This window comes from Struthio camelus, chromosome Z (genome assembly GCF_040807025.1).
Source record: "Struthio camelus isolate bStrCam1 chromosome Z, bStrCam1.hap1, whole genome shotgun sequence".
NCBI lineage: Eukaryota > Metazoa > Chordata > Aves > Struthioniformes > Struthionidae > Struthio > Struthio camelus.
Window position 1 is genome coordinate 68,507,266 of NC_090982.1, and position 12,699 is coordinate 68,519,964.

Consider the following 12,699-nt stretch of genomic DNA (forward strand, 5'->3'; position numbering starts at 1 on the left):
TGTAACTTTCTTACAGTTTGCACTTCTTATACAAGTTTTAGAGACCAGATCTGCACTATAGACTGATGCTAGCATTTACACCAATAGAGAATAAAAAAGTTGCACCTCTTACTGATACGACTACACCGCTACACAGACAATTTAAAACCACCAAAGAGCTTGTCTGTTTGTAGAAGGAGTAGCTAACCACCAGCGGCAAAACACCACCATTGGTAATATGTATCTTCCTTCCTCTATGCTTTATACCTGCACAGCTGTGTAACAAACCCCTGAGGTACAGACTATCCTCTGGGGAGAAGGCTTCTACCCTAACATAAGTAGGATTCATCTTCTCATCCAGCTGAGACACTGCTTCAAGGTGCTGAGCCACCCAAACCCTAACCCCAGCAAAAGAGGTGCAATGCACCTCCTCTCAGGCACACAGGCACTGGCAACAGCAGCAAGGCACAGGATCACAGCACCCAGTTTCGGTCAGCTCAAGCTGCTGTGGAGCTGTGCCTTTGAACAACTAAGCTGGATAGTCACCAGAGGGTCCCCATACAGCCCTAGGTGGAAATGGGCATTCTCAGAGCAATTTGTGTCTTTCGAAACAAGCATCAAAGACTGGATACCTTGTGGTTCCCATTTCAAGTCACTGTCTCTCTAAGAAGCTGAGGCTGACTAGTTCAAGCTTAGGCATCTTGCTGACCTCTGAGGTTGGGGCACATGAATGCCACCTCCTAGTAACTTATATTCGAGAAGGAAAAAGATCTCTGCTCAGGAGGTGCCCACTATGGCCAACAGAGTGCACGTGGTAAGAAGATTTTGGCTCCAGTTATGGCCATTAGACAAAAAAGGGACATGAAAAGCATAATATATGCTTCTGCGAAGTAGCACATAGATAAAACCACCACATGAGGGGTTTCCTTATAAGCAGTACACGTACGTTTGTACAGCTTTGACGTATACACATACTCATTATTTATACAATATTTTGAGATCTCAGACATTAATTATATAAAAATCAGTCTTTATTTGATCATAAAAGAAACTGTTCCTTTTCCCACTGTGACACAGTGACAAAATTTCTAATAATTTCAAAAGGAAGTAAGAATAGGCCAAGAAAGTAGGTGACCTTTTTCCCCCCTTCCAGTTTTAGCTTCTTAGATCTAATATTTATGTATGAAGATCAGTATCATGAAATAATAATAGCTTCAGCTTCTGACTAACCACAAGGTTGAATAAGCGAAAAGAAAATAAAACATGAGAAATCTGTATCATCAGCTAAAAATGGTAGGAAACGGAACACCACTAAACTCCAACTGAGACTCCGTTTTTAATTCTGAGTGTAGACCAAGATCCTGCTCTGGCAACAGACTGAAAAAAGATAAATTTAACTGACGTGCCTCCAGGCATACGTAGTGTTCCAACTGCTCCGAACTCTGGGGCCTTAGATCTGAAGAAACCAAATAAAATTATTGCTTGTGCAAGCCCAATAATTATGTCTTAATAAAGGAATTGGATTCCTTGTGTATTTTAGGAGTCTTTAATCCTTTAGTTTGACTTCTTTTGGGGGAGGAGGATAGTTTTGGCTTAGATTATAGAAAAAAAAAAACAAAGATCAAAAACATCCTAAGAATTTCTGAGAAGCTATCCAGAGAAAATATATTTTTTACTAGAGCTATGCATATTTTCTTTCATAGAGATGTGCCTAATGTTGGGGTGGGGGGGTCAGTAAATTTAGACCAAAGTGTATACTAGTCAAAACAGTCAAACCAGTGTGCCTTCATTTCAACTGCACTGAAAACAGTGATTCTGGTCTTGTGGGAAGCTTAAGATTCTTAAAATACAACACTGATGTGACTTGAGTTCATGGTACCGGATATCTAGCACATCTGACAACAAAGGCACTTTAGTTCATCACAGGTGGTTTAAGATCCTAGTTTTAGCAGTAAGTCTAAAAGTCTTGTCTGAGGATGAGGGCATGAAGTGCTCTCAGCCCATACGGGAGAAAAAAGGAGTCAGTTGCACAGACCTCTTACCTCCAGCCCTTTGCGTGGGAGAAAGCAAAGACAGGACATCATCCCCCGACACATTCCAAGAAATACTAAGTTATTGAAGAATATATGGTGTAACAAGAACAGCTTTCTAATGACTTATGTCCTGCATGGGACCACAGAGAGACAAAGGAAAATTGTGACTTCCAGTGTTATATCCTCATCCTCCAAGATCTTTAAGCAGCAAGATTGCTCTTCATATGGACTGTATGCACCTAGATATGGATTTATGTAATCGCCTTCCATTCTAATTCACCATAAGTACATTGGTGGTATCTTTTATTACTCCACTGCTGTATCCAGAAACCAGTCTAACTTCCTGGCAATTAAACTTGCGTTTAAGAAGAAATGAACATTTTCTAGGATTAGTCCAAACACAAGCTGCACATTTTTTAGAAATCACGTGGACCAAGTTTGAAAGCTGCCTCAAGTATCCCTTCTCTTGCATCTTTATGCCAGAGACAAGCTTAGTACAATCCCACTGACATCCAACTAACTGCACTGGGAACAAACATGGCCCATTAAAATCCCACTACCACTACTCCTCCTTTTCAAGAAGTCTACCCTTAGGCGGTAAAGTTGATATAGCAGAATTTAGTCTCAGTCTTCAAATAGCTGAATGGGGAGCCACTATAACAAGGGATTATAATGGAAACAGCTTCAGAGCTCTGAACGTAGTAAGCTAGAGAGCAAGGGCTGTTAAAATGAAGTCAGATCCTAATGTTTCATGTGACGCAGTTCCAGCTTCAAAGCCACATGCCAAATTGCTGTACTCAAAACCACTATTAAACAAAGCGTAGTTTTGAAAATACAACATTCTGTATGACCACACTTAAGAAAACAATATTTTAACAAATGTTTTCCTTAACCACTGTGTGGTCTATTGGGACACAATTCCCCAGAAAGCCACATAGATGGCACTTTGAACATACAGACCAACCTTTATTCTTAGATTTGCTGATTCACAGCTGCTGGCATAAAATAAAGATGCACGGGCCAATTACTAACTTACTGATGGTATAACATCCTTCAGGACTTGCATCGTGCCACATTTCCTACTCATCTACCATTTTAGATACCACCTACCCATCTAAAGTCTTCAAGCCCTCCCCCCCCCCCCCCCAAAGTTTACTACTCTTGAGATAAGGGCAGTGAGACAGATGCTATCAGACAGATCCAAACTATCCCTCCCCCAGGTCGCAGCTAGTTTGAATTTTGCTCTGACTCCTGACTGGAGCAGCAGAACATACACCTCCTATCCTGCTACCCCTGCAATAATGTCTCACAGCAGGGCAGAGAACACAGCTGAGGACAATAAGATCTCCAGCCTCTTCAAAAGCAGATGCCTACATGCAAGCCACAGGGTCTTTTCTGAATCCCCTTAAAGGATTGCTTTTGATGGGCCACTAGTGGATACAGGATATATAACTTCCAAACCCTGTGCAAAAAGTCTTTCCCAGTGCAATTTGAGTCCTGACTTCTACCCAGTACTCTTACCTCCTTATATATCCATATGTTCACCATAATAAACTCTCCCATGTTAGCTGGGAGTAGAATGTCACAGCATAAGAGTTAATGCTGATGGGATGCTACCTCCTACGGCAATTGCCCTGAGTGATGGGGAAAAAGGAGCTAGCAGTGTGTTTCTGCCTCTAATACCTATGAGCCCAACCTGAGAGGATGAATAGCCAGTTTTCCACTAAAATGAACAGCACTGAGATTTAAATATCATCATTAAAGTTAGGGGTGACCAATTAAAAGAGCAGAAAGACACCGGCCAACAGTTTGTCAGTGGTACATTTAATAAAATAGCTACATGCTATGCTTTAAGTCTGCTGGTCAGGAAGTAGAAATAACACCCATCATTTGGGCAAAATACTGCAAACTGTGAGCCTGTGCAATGTACCTTTTACAAATGAACTGTACTTAACAGCTATTGACTGAAAATCCTATTAAACAGATTCTTTTTTTTAATGTATTTCTTGTCCAAAATAGCAAGAAGCTCATATGTTTTTATCAGAAAGCTAGGTCTCCGTTTACTTCAGAATTAACACCTGGCAATGGAAAGGGAGAGGAGGGATGAGAGAACTTCTTCCCTCACTCCTAGAGGTATATAAGGCTTGGTCTACTCTCAGCACAAGCCCACATATAACAGAGCCATTCCACAATCGGAGAGTATGACAGGCAATTTTTTCTTTTAAATAGAAGTTATTTTAAAAGAAGAGTCATGTTACAAATTGATAGTTCAAAACAGCAGCTGGATCAAGCAGAACAGCCTCAAAATCAGCAGCCCATCTCGTTACAGTTTTGCTAAAGCAAAATCAAAGTCTTCTGTTCATTTCTAGTTTGAGGGCTAAAATCCTCTGTCATGAAGACCAATACCTAATGAGGGCAAAGGACCCACTACAATTGTGTTTGGAATAGCCTGCTTCTGCTGGCAGCTGAATCAGTAAAGCTGTTAACCACATGAGAGTCACACCATTCACCCTGGCTGAAAATCCCATGGATGGTGGCTTACGGGATGTCAGGTGTTGCTCTTGATGTCAGCAATTTGGCTTACAGCTGCCTCCAAAATATTAGTTTGAATATTTTATGCAGACTGAAGTGGAAGTAGAATATGAGATTTTAATGAACCAAACACAACATCTGAGACAGTGCAGTGGATCCGGTAGAAAGTGAATCACTGAACATATGGTGCATCATATTCTAAACAACGAGCATCTCGGGATGAATCAGTTGTTTTGTAAATAACAACATAAGCTCTTCAGAGCTGTGGACAACTCAGCAGCCCTGCATTTTCTCTATTATGTCCTAAGCTTATAATACCGCAGAGCGGAGATGACGCAATAAATTGCCTATGAAAATATATTACATTAGGAATAATCACATGGTGAGAACTCACTGCAAATTAGCAGGCTGTTTGCCATCTTGAAGTTCAAAGCATTCTGCCTACTGGCTCTTCTACGTCCAAATGGAAATTAATTCCTAAATATTTATTTTCACGTTCTTTTTTGGAGCACGCATAAGCCTGTCCTCGACCTTGGTTCCAAAATCTTGACCGCTTCACGGTCTGGGCCAGTTTGTAGGGTTTTTTTACTTCTGTGTACTGGTGCCTTCACACTGCTTGTCCCACACAGCTAACAGACAAACACGTCCAGACAAATCCCTCTGTGGACAGCTACAGCAGCAGGCAAGGGGGGGCCTTATCTCCGTAAGGCTTTTCAGAGTCATAATTTTCATTCCCGAAAGCACCTATGTGCGCATTTAACTTGTTAGACACACCAGCCTCTGGCAGGCGAGCCATCCCTGGGGAGCAGCATGCTGCACCAGGATGGGTGACTCAGAGAACTGTCATTATTGCCTTCCCCAGGGGTACACTGTCCCTGTGGTCCCCAGTCAGGCCAGCTAAAACCCTCCATGGTTGCATCAGCCATGTCTTTCCATTTCTGACCCTCTTCACTGTCTTCTCCTTTTACCTTGTTTTGCTTCTTACCTTCATTTTTGAGGTCCCCTCCAGTACGTTCCTGTTTACACTTCCAACATCCACTCCTCCTCTGTGCATGTGTCCCACCGCCCCTCTTTGAATCCTGCTTTTGCTTTTATCTGAGTCTTTACCCTGCTACCGCAACCATTTAAAAGCTATCCTCTCTTCTTTCTGTCAAACCCCTCTGCACTGTTGCTCCCAGTCTTCGCTTCAACTCCTTCAGTTTGCCAAAGCAGCTCCTAAACCAAACGCCCCTTCCAGCAGCTCCTACTCAGATCCCACGTGTGCCTTGAAAAGCCACAGGAAGGGCAGGCGAAGCTGAGGTGCCGCTAAATGCTGCCTTTGCTGCAGGAGGCTGTGTGAGCTCCCTCTGAGAAGGGCTGCACAAGCCATGAGGTTCAGAGACAAATCAAAAGCCTCTAAGATACGTATATGCAATTAATTTCTTTACACATATGCCAGCTTTTTCACCAGCTATAAAGAAGGATCTCATTTGGGATTCTTTTTCACATGTTTTTAGAGTTGGCTCAAAGGTGCAACACTTGATCCAAACTGCTGCCATAACAACACTGATCTAATTACCTGTCATCCAGTTTTGTGACGACAAAAGCTTTCATTGAAGATTTTTTACAGACTGACCTTATTCATGTTTCTTCATTTCAGAGATGAGAGAAACAAAATGAGAAATTCAGATCTTGCTCAGCCCTAAATTTTGGTGGCTTAGGAAAAACTGAAGCTTAGCCAGCCCCTAAAGAAATTGCTTGTTTTGGTTTGGTTTTACTAGAACTCAGCATTCTGATTCAGTTTTTATACTCTTATCTTTACGTCTCTTAGCTCTACTCTTATCTTTTAGAAGAGATGGGCCAAAAATCAGATCAGATATCCATACACTTGCGGTTCCTGATAAAAAATGACATGGTTTTCCCCCATGACATTTAACCTTTTTACCAGAAACAAAGCAACACACTGATACTTTGAGGCGGGAAAAAAAAAAAAAAACTGTCTAGTTGAAGGCTCCCTAAACTGTGGGGGTAATAAAGATCAAACCCCATTTTAGAATTTTTTTTAAATAAATCTGATTAATCTTTATAACTGTCCACCAAAAGGCAAATGAGTACACAACCTTCGAAACCTAAGTATTCAGAATTCAACAGTAGAAGTCTGGGTTCCTACTGTCGTGAAACCTGTAAAAGCTGAACATCTTGGAAATTTCCACTCTTCTATCAAATTTAGAAAAGCAACACAATGGACAGAAAAGTTATCGGTGTTACAGCTGCAGAAAAGGAAAGAGCAATTACATAAACTTCATTTCATTAAAAACTTCAAAAGGATGCAATTTCCCAGAGTACTTTGTGGACCTAATTTGTATACCATGTCAAGCTCTGTTTGGGGGGGGGATGGGAAGAGGGGGAAGGCATGCAGGGACACACTGACTTCATGAATCCTCTGGTTATCCCCAAAAGGAGTAATCCAAAGTCAGCCTTGACTGCATTTGATAAAAAGCTCCTATCTTCACAAACAACAGTCTCTAAACAGAAGTAATTCATCTACAGAAAATCTCCTGTACAACCTACAGGTTGCTGGTATTCCTAGATGTCTGGGTCCTTCAAGTACACCTAGAATTCCTTTTGCAATACCATTTCATGCCCCTAAGCCCTAAGTAGTATCATCACATGAGAAAGAGAGATCATAGGCTTGTACCGTTTTGGAGAAAAACACTACTCTCTAGCAGGAAAAGTTGCAGTCCATCTTTAACCAAAATTGCTCAGTACTAGCTATAATTTTGATGAAGTAGTACATTACATCTCTGAGGAAAAAAAAAAAAAAAGGACCATGCATTCAGTTTTAACCCAATTTTGCTCACTTTACTCGTCTGAGTAAACCTTTCCACAAAAGGGGCCTCCCTCGTCAGTGAAGTCAAGCACAGGATTAAGCACATCAACAGAAACCTGCCAAGGGGGAACTCATAAGACTGCTGAAGGCCGTGGAACGCTTCATCATTAAGACAGTCTTGCAGACACCAAGGAATGGGCTTTGGAGAGTGCAAAGCTCTGCACTTTAGAAAGCAGGCACTTAGCTACTTGGTATAAGGACAGGGCTAGGACAGGCCTAACTTTCAGTGTACACGCACATACACACACACACATAAATTTGTCTGTTGTTCTTGGAGCCAAAGCTTTGCACTCTTCTACCTAAAAGATTAGTTGTCCCTTGATTTCTGGCAAACAGGTGAGAAATAGTTACCCAAAGGCTTAGATACAAAATTGACAAGCTCAAACTGTTAAGACCTGTTTAAAAAAAAGCTTACAAGTATTCTTGGAAAGAGGAGAGGAAATTTGGGTGTAGGAAGTATAATCTATCTCTACCTACTAACGTGTGCATTAAGGAGGACTACGTCAGCGGGAAAAAGGAAAAAGTAAGTGTGCATTGCTATACTCTCATGGTTTTTTAGGCATCTTTTGAGGTTCTACTCTCTACTCAACTCTGAGGTGCACTCCACTACACAGCACGTGGAAAAGGAGGAATAAGCCCATCTTTAACCAATCATGGCCAGCTCTCCAAATATTTCTGATATTTCCATGGGCTTCCTTTATGGCCTTGGCAAATCATCTGATTTTTCAGTGTAATTTCCTAAAATTCCTTTGAAGTGGCTTGGGTACTTTTTTCACTCACTTATTTCAATAGCATCAATATGCTTCTTGGGTGCCTACATCATTAATCTTTATTTATCCCCTAGAAAACGGGCTGGTTTTCAGAGGTCCTAAGCATTTACAACTCCTCCTGATCCCAGCTCAGCACTTTCAAAATCAGCCTTACACACAACTGGAAAATTCTGATATCCTACACAAGGATTGGTTCAAAAGCAATGTGAAAAACTAGTTAGCGCTTTAGAAGAAATTTCAAAGCCTGTGCGTCAAAAAAGCGGAGAGTACAACAAAGGGTTGATTTTCACCAAATTACCCTAAGAATGAAAAGCAAAACAGAATCAACAAAGCAGGAAAAGGACATCTAAAATGCTGCTTCCAAGACCCTAGTTACACTGCGTTGCACTGTACGGCACCAAAAGTCAACATGATCACAGTAGCTCTAGGTCAGACTTAAACTTTACCTGGTCTAGTAACCCTTTGCCACTAAGCTCAGCAATAGATGCTTTAAAAAAAAATCTTAACAGTTGAGGCAATTACAGAGCGATCTTCTAGCTTGCTCTAGGCTCCCTTGGGATCTCTAACCACAGTCCTTTGCATGACACAGATCTCTTTCAGGGCTCCTAACTGCCTGACTCACTTCTGTAAACATGTATTTTGATTCATAAATAATTGAACTGATTTTGAAAATTTTAGAGTCTTTGGGCAGTCTTTGCAGGATGGATTTTCTAGATACCCTTAATGAGGATACCAAAAGTAGGAGCAGAGACAAAGTGTTGGTATGGTAAGAGCTGACACAGTTGGAGACCTTACTTGCAGGGTACACAGGCCTATTGCAAAGGAACTTGTTAGGGGTGAGCTCGTAAAAAAATCTTTCAGCATACTAAGAATTTTTCAGACCTTTAGTAATGTCTTGTAACTGGAAAATATTAGCCTTTTTTGTTATAAAATGAGGTATTTTTTTCTTTATCCGTCACTTAAAAATCTTTTTCTTTTCCAAAAAGGGGACTTTTTTCCAGTACTATAACTTATAAGTGAGAAATAGAAGAAATTGCATGTAATTAACTCTTATTATGAAGACAAATAAACCATTTAAATAAACCATTCTTTACCATTTAAAGAAAAAGTTCAGGTGTATTAATTGTATTCTATAAGGAAACAGCAGCATTAAGAAAATTATCCTTTACAAAAATCTCAGGAAAAACCTAATATTTAAAAGCAACAGTGGAGGAAAAAAGGAGAGCAAAGAATGAAGAGACATGAAAATGGCTATGAGAATTCTCTACCATTTTATGTGTTCTAATACGAAGACATCTTTTAATACCTACTTTCTGTTTTTAATTTGCATGTTCTAAGCTTGAAACATTTTACTGTTGCGTGGATCACTTGAACTGAGTGTTTGGCAGTCCATAGTTGTGAGATTCATAAGTTTATTTCAGAACATAGCATGTCTGGTTGCACTGGGTTCCACCAACTGAAGTCTCCTATACTGATGAGATCACTATGCAGTAATGTATAATTTTCTTCATTGCTGCATTCGGTGACCAAAACTTTGTTTTATTTTATACCTTGAATTAAGCAGCTTGTAAATTTGAAGCTCACACCTTGTAAATTTGAAGCTCACACATATGCTGTTTCCAGCATCCCTTTGCTAAAGTGTCTATGCTACAGATATTGCTATGTATCTTCCATTGCTAAATACACATTGACATTCTCACCAGAATAAGACATATTTTTAATTTCCAAATAATATTTTTCAAAAACTTTTTTCCTTAAAAGTTGTTCACAAAAGTTGGACAGCAACTTGCTCATTCACAATATACTGCTGTGATTTCAGTAGTGTTTCACACTAAAGCAAACTATCAACTAGACTTTATTTACATAATCGTTTCTATTTGAAAATATTCTGTTTTAATGAAAAGTTTGCTAGTATTTTAATGAAGAATTTTTGGTACAGCTTTAGCTCCCTCCTGAGAGTCCACATGACTGTTATTTTACAGGAAGTGGTGTGTTCAGCCCCAATTGTTGTCCTATCATCTACTTAGGAATAAAGCCTGTTACTACTGAGAAATATCCAGGTTTGCTTCAGTACTTATCACACAGTCTTAAGCATTTCCAGTGATTGTTTTATAATAAAACTTTAGTAATGGTACATTTATACTACATAAATATCATGGACAACTGGCACCAAGATGTTGAATTTCTTCAAATGCTAACCCAGAGAAGGCTGCATCTTCTGTTTCTGGAATAACCTGAGTGTTTGAGGGCATATCACATCTTTTTTTTTTTTTTTTTTTTTTTTTTTTTTTTTTACTAGGACAGTCAAAGGCTCAGATTTTCTTCTAGGCAGCTGTGGGAAAGGCAGTGCATTTCCTGGAGGGGAATTGGGGGTCAAACCTTAGAGGATTATAAAAGTGATACTACTTTCATCATCACTAGAAAATGGGCTCATTCCAGTCTGGGTACAGCCTAGGCTTTAGCTTCACCCTAGTACTTCTAGCTGAGTAAGTAAACTGCAGATGCACTTCACACACAGTCTACACATACAGACTTTAATCAAACCCACCATGTAGATACAGCCTGAGAGAAAGCAACTATTGAACAATACTCGTGCCTATGAAATAAAGACTTTTGTTCAAAACATACTACTTCCATTTTTTGGCATTTAAAATATCTAAAAAATAAATCTATCATAAACCTTCTTGACCAGTCTGGCAAGCCCATAGGAAAGGTAAGAGCCCAACCAGGCAAGAAGCAGGAAGAGCTGACTGGGACAGGCACTCTGCCCTGTTTCTCAAGGACTCTTCCTTGGCTAACTTGCTACACACCTCCAAAAGCAAAATGAATAAGGCAGTTCCTACAAAAAACAGCTTCATCCACTCTTCATCTTCAATGAGGCTACAAAGCAGTTCGGCTCTTGGTACCGGAGAGGGCAAGGAGGCTGTGTCAGAAGCAGGATGTGTCTTGTAATTAGAGATGATGTTGCAATGCATAGGCTAATTAAGGCTGCACAAAACACCATAATATTGGCATTCCTTAAGTTACAAGTACATAACTTTACAATCCTAATAGTGTCCATTTTACATAGTTTTTATGTCTGTGTACTGTTTATGTATAAAACGGAGGCATTCAGGCAATCCATGAATATTTAAGCAGTAATAGTTGAGGCCAGTGGCATTCCCTGGAGAATTAATGACTGGGTAGGAGTATCGATGGCCCAAGGGGAGACTGAAGGCTATTAGCAAAGCGTGAATCACCTGAGAAATGCTAGGGGGATGAGGCGGTTATTTCTCCAGCAGGGATGCCCGTGAACCTTAACTCTGGGGTTTTGGTTGTAAACTGTATAGCATGGAAAGTGGAGAAAAGGTCCTACTCTTAAGGTCGATGCTACACAAAACAGTTTGCAGTTCATTCGTGAGGATTTTTGTCAAATGCCTTTACTTTAAAGAGAAAGCAGCAGAAGGCTTTAGACCTTTTTGTTTGAAAATGATTAGCGTGGCATTAAATCAGATCACCCCTGAGCAAAGCTGAACAGCAGTTTGAAAATATTGTCTCTGGTTGTCTTAATTTGGTATAATCCCCTGAATCTTTGAAATTAATACCAGCTGTCAGACATTATTCACTATTTTCTATTCTCTACTTGCTCTTTTCATCCTGAGTATAACATTGTATCAGTTAGGGTTTTATTTGCAACAATTTTTTTGCTTTACTTCTTAAATTAGTCTGAAATAAAAGATATCAGAACAAAAAAAATATCTATGTGACATTGTAGTGTTGATTTGTATGATCCAATAGGGAAAATAAATCATTTTTTGAAACTTAGTTGATGGAGACCAATTAACCCAAATTCTTGTACTGTCTTAATGACTCATTATAGTTTTAGTAATAAATATAACATATATGCTATATCTAGAAGGAAATATAATATTTTATACAGTGCTCAAAATGACTCCATCTGCAGCAATATGCCATAAAGACAGTTCTTACAATGTCAGAAACATATGTATACATATACAGACACACTCACATACATATATATAACAACTATATACATATACATGCATATAATCACACAAAATATTTCATGTATTGGGTGCAGGACAAATAAATGTTATGCTATGGTTTCCAGACTTCTGGCAATTCTATACACAGCAGTGATTTAGAATGTAAAAATAAGCAATCAAAAAAATCTGCTGCAGAAGGCTGCAGGAAAGGGTATGCAATCCCTGAGAACCTTTGCAAACACGGTTTCTGGAAGTGAAGCCTGGACTCCAGACACCACTGGAGACAGGTGGAGATCATGCACACAAGAGGAGATATTTACTCCCACTCACACTTCTACACGGGCATATAGCCCAGTTTACTTTCTTACTGGAACAAAGCACCACACATAGCTAAGCAGATCTTATATTCTATGGATAAAAAAAACAATACTATATCTTAAGCCTTGAATAAAAGGAAGTATAGCAATCTTATCCCAGCGCCTGGCTGTGCTTATCACAAAGACCACCGCACAATGTTTTGACGCCTGTGT